The sequence below is a fragment of the Elephantulus edwardii genome, unplaced genomic scaffold, assembly GCF_000299155.1.
Source record: "Elephantulus edwardii isolate Elephantulus edwardi_28Jun2011 unplaced genomic scaffold, EleEdw1.0 scaffold00111, whole genome shotgun sequence".
Classification (NCBI taxonomy): Eukaryota; Metazoa; Chordata; class Mammalia; order Macroscelidea; family Macroscelididae; genus Elephantulus; species Elephantulus edwardii.
Genome location: NW_006399861.1, coordinates 11,438,230 through 11,445,783, shown reverse-complemented (window position 1 = coordinate 11,445,783; position 7,554 = coordinate 11,438,230). Strand labels below are relative to the sequence as shown.

Here is a 7,554-nt window from a genome sequence, read left to right as displayed (position 1 = left end):
TCCTGGAGAGGGTTAAACTAGGCTGCTTCTTGGAGGAAAGCATTCTGAGGCTTCATCTGACATATTTGGACATGTTGCAAGGAGAGGCCGGTCCTTTGAGATGGACATCATGCTTGAGAGGGTGGAGGGAGAGCACAGGAGGGGAAGGCCCTCTATGAGTTGGATTGATCCAGTGACTGGGGTAATTGGGGTGAGGGTGTCAGAGACAGATTGGCACAGGACAGAGCAGGGTTTTGGGCTGTTGTACATAGGGTTGCTATGAGTTTCAGGCAACTCGACAACACTTAACAACAACAACATATCATCCCTCAAATACTAGGTATAGATGGTGTTACAGGTTAAATACTTCCATGAAGAAAAAAATATTTAAGCAACATGATGGATTCGGAAGCTCATGAAAAGAGGCTTACAATCCTGACATCTTCAAAACAAGATATATCATCACTTCACTTTACAAATGTTGGTCAAATGAAACATTACCTATGAGGCTGCTGTGAAGCTTTCAACAACACAGTGGTCACATTTCTCATTCAGAAGGTCCTTTTTCGACAACAGCTCTATGGCATCAAAACCAGAGATGCAATACTTCATTTGAAGAGCAATGGATTTTGAAACAACCACACTGGCACTTATGTTTGGTCTGTGTGAGGATTTATCCTCCCTTCTCCGCAAATACATCACTAACCCAGAGTTTGCAATTTGTGGCCTGGCCTCAGTGTTTGCAGGACAACAGAAGCCATTTTTACTCCACTGGAAAGAGTTCAGACTTTGCTTCCAGACTACAAGCATCACAACCAAATTACAAACACTTATCAGGCTTTCAAAGCACTAAAATGCCATAGGATTAAAGAGTATTATTGAAACTTGGTGCCCATTCTTCTCCACAGTAGGTCGAGCAATGCCCTGGCTTGGGGCCTACTGTAAAGTCTCACAGTATGCATCTGGTTGATGATTTCATCTGTGGAGGCCTTCTGTGTGCCATGTTGAGATTCTTTTTCCTCCAATTAATGTTGTAAAGACTCTCATGCAGTCTCAGATTGGTGGGGAATTTCAGTCTTTCCCAAGGGTTTTCAAAAACATCTGGCCAGAATGGGACAGGAAATTGGCAAATCTTTTCAGAGGTACCCATCTGAATTATCACTGGTTCCTCATCTCTTGGGGCATAATCAGTGCAACATATGAGTTCTTGTTAAAGGTTATATGACAAAAAGCATCAGTTAAGTAAATGCCACTTATCAGTTGACTAGCCCTAAGAAGAATATGGCGTGGTCTGGTTCCCAGCTGACCAAATAATAAGTTGGTATCAGAAGTCCAGGACATCATGAATTTCAGGAAAAGCCATTTTCTTCATGCACCAACAATAACAGAATAAAAGGTCTGAAATGTAAAAAGTCTCTGAATATTAGCTCACTTCTTTGAACATGCGTCAAAGTACTGCTGTCTTCCTCTCCACAGCACCCAGCATCTTAGAACACACAATGTTCATTTTGAGACATTCTAAGAAACGCTACAGACACATTTTTTAATTTATTAATTTTAATGAAAGTTTACAGAGACTTAGGGTTTCCAGTCATTCATTGTTGCACTTTTCTCCCTGCCCACCTCCTCCACCGAATTCACTCATCTCCTTGAAGAAAAAAAAGAAAAACTCTTTCATTGTTATGCAATCCCACCCCCACAAGTGCACTCCACTATGCAGTCTTAACTCTGGACTTCTGTAATGATAAGACTACCCATACATATATCCCTTTTAAACAGTTCTCTCCCTCATTTGTTTCAATGCAATATACATGATTTCTCCCCTCTTTTTCTGTCTTCCCTCAACCCTGATGTCAGTCCCGTTTTACAACAGTGACCCTATACAATATTTGTTCTTTTGTGACTGAGATATTTCGCTCAGCATAATGTCCTCCAGGGTCATCCATCTTACATAATATTTCATTAGTTCCTTGTTTTTCAATGCAGCCTAGTATTCCATTGTATGAATATACCAGAGCTTCTCTATCCACTCTTTTGTTGATGGGCACTTGGGTTGTTTTCAGTTCTTTGCTATTGTGAACAAAGCAGTAATAAACATGGGTGTGAATATATCTGCTTGGGTGGCAGTTATGGTTTCTTTAGGGTAAATTCCCAGTAGTGGAATTGCTGGGTCAAATGTTATTTCTATTTGTAACTTTTTGAGAAAGCATCATACTGCCTTACACAGTGGTTGCACCATTTTACACTCCCACCAACTGTTAATAAGGATTCCAGTTTGCAGACACATTTTTAGAATTGTTTCCTAGGATTTTAATACCATACACACGTTGTGTTGGACTCCAATAAAAAACTTAACGTCAAAGTGGAAAACATCCTACAGCCATTTTAGAAGTCACTCTAACTCTGCACATCTGTGCTTTTAACAAGTTTTGCAATTTCAAATGTGTGGTAATTAGGCATTCTATTGACTAAATTCAACTATGGTCATGACTGATGAATGATAATGGCTATATGTCTCTGCTTGTTTTACTACAAAAGGGTCAAGAATTATACTATTTCTATGGGCAACTGACCTGAAAACTTACAAGTTCTCCTTTAGCACACTCACATAAGATCCATTGGTGCTTCAGTAGCTAATCAACTGACTTGCTATTTGTATGCAAATAGAGCTTTGCAGTTTGTGCAGAAATTCTCACATGTTTATCTTAGAAAACTGCTTACGTGATAATGAGTCGAAGGAGCTTTGGCTGATCTCTGACAAAACTGGAAGTAGTCCCATTACGTCAATAATGAGAAAAATGAGTATAGCAGATTCTATTGTGCCAGGCCCTGTAATAAGACTTATATGGAAGACTTGCATGTAAGCTTGTGGGATAGTAAGCAGATAGGAGTTCATAAGCCATTGATATAACAGATAGATAATTCTGAGTCAAAAAGGAAAAGATAGAACGGCCGCTGCAGGCCGGGCGGGCCGCTGCGGGCCGGGCGGGTCGTGCTGGTCCCTGGCCGGCCGGAGCGGCGGCTGCAGCCCTGGGGCAGCATGAGGAAGCCGCTAGTGATGGATCCTGCCAGCAAGATGCTTCCAGCAGTTGAGCTTTGATAAACCCAGCGCACCATGTACAGTGTGAAAGATCTCCTGATCTCTCATGGATACAAACTATCACGGAACGCGGCAGCACCACGCAAGGACAACCATACGCGACCTCAGCCTGAGAGGACGAGGACAAGAGCCAGTCATGGCATGTTGAACGGGTATGAGAACGATCCTGCAGCCTTTGCGCAGAGTAAGAAAGCCCTCAGAAAAGGGTGTGTGAGCGACTCTGAGAGCCACCGAGGCACCCCTCGAAGCCACGGGGATCCCCAGAGTTCTGCTTTCAGAACTTCGGAGGTGGGATTTTATAAACAACCACCGTTGGCATGGTCCTCTCAGCCACACACAGGGAATGACCAAGCCTATTGAGAAGAAAGGGACAGGAGTCCAGTGGCTTATCATATCCGAGGGACCGAGAAGACCTGGAGGTCAGAGGACTGGCCCAAGCCCACAGTCGCCCCGGGGCACTAGAGGAAAGGCCCGTGGGAAGTTGGTGCAAGGACAAAGAACATGACCAAGAAGGCAGCTGTGGAAGAGGAGCTGAGGATGTCAAGCGCTGCCAAGTGGCAGCATATAAGCCTGGAGAACTGGAGCCAGCCCAGGAAGCTGGGGAGGCAGATGTCCGATGGTGGTGGGGAGAAGTTGTTTCAGGACCTGTACTCGCTTGTGCCAGGAGAGCACGAGCTGAATCCTCAAAACAAAAGGAAATCCCAGTCATTACCCAGAGTCCTGTTCTCCGAGAGCCTGAGTTGCATGGAAATGCCTGTTTCACTAAATGACGGACACTTGCCAGGTGTCCCTAAGATGCCACTTTACCCTCCAAATTGCACACCAAACCTGGAGTCCACAAGGAGCACTGAGAAGGGGGGTTTGACACCCCCTTTCCCACAGCCCAAGTTTGGGAGACCCTTGAAGCCTCCATCCTACGAGACACACCAGCAGTCCAGGGGAGGGGTGGATGGCTGTGAACACCAGGATAGCCACCCTGCCGATGACCCGTTTGCCTCCTACTGGACCAAACCTGGTGACCCCCAGCAGGAGCACTGTGGGTCCGACTCTAGCCTGGAGCCCCCGGTCTATGTGCCTCCTCTATCATACCACTTGTCCTCCCCACACATCACAAACCCCTAACTGGAAGACACATCCAGAGCTGCATGTGGGAGTCGCAGCCAGCAGCACCCCCAAGCTGAGAAGACCAGCGCCAGCTGCCAGGGTTCTGCTACATCCCTGGGGACCGGGGATCAACTCCGTGTGAGCCCAGGCTCTCCTCGTGGACTCCCCCAGGACTCCTGCCTCTCCCCTGCTCGTGACAGCTCCATCCAGTACATCCCCTTTGATGACCCGCACATACGACACATTAAGCTAACACACCCCCAAGGTTACTTCGAGGACCCCAAGCTGTATGATAGACCATTCAGCACTGCTGCTCCCCACGAGCCAGCTCCCAGGAAAATGCAGCCAGGGAGTGCCTTTTTGAGCACAGCAGCTGTGGCCCCTGCCATTTCTGACCCCAATCCCAGATGGTTGCCCAGCCATCCTCCCAGGGAAGGCGACCCCTGGGGCTCTGCTGACCAAAGAGACAGCCACGCAGAAAGAGGACAGCGACTTAGCACAAAAGGTGCCCAGCGTGGACAGTCAGTCGGCCCCGCTCCTTCCCCAAACCCACCAGCCCAGGGTACCTGTGAAACCATTACCCAGCTCAAACAGTTTGAAACTGGGCTCCCTACTAAGAAAAGTTCAAAGAAAAAAGAGAGCGGGACTGTGTTTTGCTTGGTTTCCATCCCAGTAAAATCTGAACCCCATCTGCCAGAGCTTGATAGGAACAACAGTGACTTAAAGCAGGGCGCTGATTAAAAGGGCAGGCTTGATAAGAGCCCTGAGCTGCAAGAACAAAGTCTCCTGAGCACATCTTCCACCAAGCTGGAGCTGCAGGCCCTCACAGAAAGCATGGCTGGCAGAGCACAGCCAGGAAAACAAGAGCTGGGGGAAGCCGGAGACAAACAAACAAATGACCTAAGATGCAGTCCCCCTGTAAGACACAGGGCTCAACGGTTCTGGCCCATGACCAGGGCACCAGCTCAGAGACCAGCAAACGCAAACAAGTTTCAACAAAGAAGCCAAGAGCTCAGAGCTCCCCAGTGGCATGAAGCCAGGAGGCCCAGAGAACCCAGTGCTGACTCCAGGCTATTACAGCTCCGCTGTCTCTGGCCAGCCAACACATACAGCACCAGCTACCGCGGACCAAAGCCAGAGGCCAAGTGCTCATCACTTAAAAGACCAGATGTACCTCAACCTCCCAAGCAATAGTACTTTCTCCAGGACACCCTCAGGCATCAGTCAGGCCCCCGAGCCCAAAGCGCACCCACCACAGCCCCACCTGGATGGCCTGGGACACACAGCCAAACCTGCTCCCAAGGACAAGGTGGTAAAGGGGAAACCAACCAGCCCGAGCAACACCCAGCAGCTATTTGGCCAGTTTCTTTTGAAACCAGTGAGCTGTCGTCCCTGGGACTTAATAAGCCAGTTGGAAAATTTTAACAAAGAGCTTCAAGAGCAGAAAGACAGTAGTTGTAGTGGCAGTGAAGGCAGTGGTGAGGAGAGTGAAGGTGAGGAACAGGATGACAGTACTGACTCCAGGTGGAAGGGAGCCGGCTTCGGAAGCTCCAGCCTGGTGGTGACAGGCGAGCAGCAGCCAAGGACGCCGGTGCCAGAGGAGCCTGGGTTTAAGTCAGGAGGAGTGAATAGTAAGTCTGAGAACTGGAGTGAGAAATAGAAGGCTGGCCCCCTGCCCCTGGAGTTCCAGCAGGCTGAAGACAGCAGAGGGGACCCGTTCAGGTTGGCAGATGGAAACTGGATCTCAGAGAAGAGAAACCAGGAGGTTGGCACCAGGCAAAGCAAGCTAGTAGTCAGCCCAGGTCCTATGAAAAGAATGACAACATTTAAATTAAGTGACACAAAGCCAGCTGCCCCGTTCTACCCATCCGAACTGAGGGAGTCGTGGGAAAGGCAGATATTCACCGAGGATGCCCGTTCTGTGAAACCGAGGGAAGTGGCTGCACCAGAGGCAGAGAGTGGGGACAATGAGGACACGGGATTTCTGCTCTCTCTTGCTAACAAAAACCCAGGGCTCTCAGCTCCAGACTTATGGTCCATGGGGCTCCCTATGGGACCAGAGCAGGGTACCAATGAGGTAGATGGCATTTTAGAGAAAGTGAGTGCTTTAGAAATCCCCCCAAATGAGTCCCTGCAAGAAAGGGCTGAACGGATCCTGGGCATTGAGGTGGCAGTGGAGTCCCTCCTAAGGGCCAACAAGAGAGCTGGACACAATCCCTGCCCCGAATCTGGTGAAAGTGCCTTCAGGACGGGGTTGCCCAGGGAAGAACCACTGACCAGCACAGTCCAACGAGATGGCCCTGCGGTGATGAAAGATGCCTTTTATAGCTGGAGGAAGCGTGGCTGGACAGAAAGCCCTCTCTTTATTGGAGAGAGAGACATCACTAGAAGGACTCCCTGTGACTCTGCCCACTCAGGTATGGATGGGGATAGTACCCACGACACCTCCAGCCCTGAGCCCCCGTCCAGCCCCGGGGTTCCCAGATGCATGGATCATAGGGACTTGGAGACCAAACCAGCCTTCAGGTCCACTTTGTTCCATTTTGTTGAAAGGAGCCCAGGCCCAGAAAAGAGGGGCAGAAGCACCTCCAAAGTGATTGAAAGTTTACAAGAGAAATTGGCCTCCCCACCGCAGAGAGCAGACCCTGACAGACTTATGAGAATGAGAGAGGTGAGCTCTGTGTCCCGGATAAGGCTCCTGAGTTCCAGGAGCAGTGAGTCCACGGAGGAGACGGAGGAACCCAAGGTGGAGAGGGGCCCGGGGGAGCAGTCCAGAAGCCACATTTCTCTGAATGGTGGGGACCTGCCTCACAGAGTGGCCTCCACCCCCAAGAACATCATCGTGCTGGAAGACGGTGGGCATCTGGCAGTGCAGGGTGCAAGGAGGAAAGGAGACCAGGACTTCTGGTGCTCAGATTCATATGATCCTAGCAGAGTGGAAAGGGTTTGAGGAGATGAAGTTTGGGACTACATCAGTGTGCTGTCTTCTCTTATTTGAGTCTTACCTGCACAGCTGGCCCACATGCAAGCTAGAAATGACGGGTATCAGGGTTGATGCATCCTTCACCACTGCCACTAGGACTTTAGTCATTCCTACAGAATTGCTTGCTGGAGATAACAGAATAGTCCATGGAAACCATCTGTTCTGACACCATAAAGACTGCATCCTTGCATTTCGATAAGAGTTTTCAGATAAACTTCTTCTTTTTTTTTTAAAGAGGTTTTGGATTTCCATTCATTCATTGCCGCAATTTTCTCCCTTCCCACCCCTCCCCACCAGCTCGCTTCCCCCTCCAAAGAGAGAAAAAAAAAGAAAAAAATTCCTTCATTAGTATACAATTCCCACGTCCCTTCCCCCCACCCCCCACCCC

The 7,554-nt window shown here is 48.9% G+C and overlaps 1 protein-coding gene and 2 pseudogenes across 1 annotated transcript in view; all 3 read left to right on the top strand.

The window, feature by feature from the left end:
* Positions 1-7,554, top strand: part of LOC102848552 (probable phospholipid-transporting ATPase VA-like) — a 664,838-nt gene that overhangs the window by 526,550 nt on the left and 130,734 nt on the right.
* On the top strand, positions 376-1,204 carry LOC102859720 (annotated as a pseudogene).
* LOC102862581 lies at positions 3,095-7,133 on the top strand (annotated as a pseudogene).